Genomic DNA, 1,239 nt, shown 5'->3' with positions numbered 1-1,239 from the left:
AGTTTCATGCAGTGGTCCTTCTGTTCAGATCCTAGGAGGGAACAGGACAAGAAGGCTGGAGTGGGCAGCCATTCCCTTCTCTGGGGAACCTTCTCAACCCAAGGATGGAACCTGGGTCTCCTGCATTGCAGGCAGATTCTTTACTGTCTGAGCCACCAAGGAAGCCCCGAGCAGGCAGCAGCCCCTGGAAAATCCTGGTTGGACTTGGGATGTATGACCCTGTCCTCTGCAGCTGGAGTCAACCGTGCCACTGTATCCAAGGCAGCTGGCTGTTCCCAGCTGCCCAGTGTGTTATAACCACGTGGCCTAATGGATAAGGCGTCTGACTTCGGATCAGAAGATTGAGGGTTCGAGTCCCTTCGTGGTTGGTTCCATTTTGTTAAAAAAAAAAAGAAAGTCATGCCTTAACCTGAGTTCACATTCAGGTACCACCACTTTGGGAAGTTGCTTCCCCCTTTCTGCCTCTCCGTTGTATGACTGGTACAATGGCAATGAAAATACAAAGGCCCTAACAGGGCTGATGGATTAGATGAGATAATGCCTGTAAGTCCCTGAGGGAACTGCCTGAACTATAATAGTGCTTAATAAATATGACACGCTCTGCTGAATAAGGGGGTAGGGTGGGGTGGGAGTGGAGAAGGAACGTTCTTAGTGAATGTGGACAGAGTCACTACAAATTCTCTAAGCACTGTAGCATTTTTGTGGACTGTGCTGTCTCCAAGAGGGATATATAGCTTTTCATTATGTCGGAGGGCCTTCTCGGTGAAGAAGGAAATTATCTCATCCGGGTTCGCGTTCCGCGCTTGCAGCGCCTGCTGATGTTGATTTAGTTCACTTAGCAAGCCACACACCACGCTGCCGCGCTCATCGCCCTCCGCATTAGCTTATTAATCCTCGAGTTATTCCTCTACGGTTCAAGGGCATATTGGCTTTCCAGCGGAGGCACGGAGAGGGGCTCCAGCCTCTCCATTTCCACAGAAATAATAGGCTCCAGCCAGGCCGAGAGGGAGTGGCCGAGCCAGGCTCTGTTCCTCCTGCGCCCACGGCGCTTGGAGGTTTCATTTACACTGAAGACTTTTTCTCCCTGGAGCTGAGGTTTCCGTTGGAGCCATTTTATTTGTTAAGCGAGAAAGAAGCCGTGGGAATCAGAGAGCAAAAACTGGACTGGTCATCGGCTTTGGCATTTAGTCCCTCCCCTGCTGTGCCTGCTCTGTGCGTGCTTAGTCGCTCAGTGGTGTC

The 1,239-nt window shown here is 51.1% G+C and overlaps 1 non-coding gene across 1 annotated transcript; it reads left to right on the top strand.

The window, feature by feature from the left end:
- The first annotated feature begins 295 nt into the window (after positions 1-295).
- Positions 296-368, top strand: TRNAR-UCG. Its single transcript has one exon. It is a non-coding gene; the product is annotated as a tRNA-Arg (tRNA).
- The last annotated feature ends 871 nt before the right edge of the window (positions 369-1,239 follow it).

Source organism: Bison bison, unplaced genomic scaffold, assembly GCF_000754665.1.
Source record: "Bison bison bison isolate TAMUID 2011002044 unplaced genomic scaffold, Bison_UMD1.0 scf7180017864329, whole genome shotgun sequence".
Lineage (NCBI taxonomy): Eukaryota > Metazoa > Chordata > Mammalia > Artiodactyla > Bovidae > Bison > Bison bison.
This window is presented reverse-complemented; position numbering and strand designations above follow the sequence as displayed.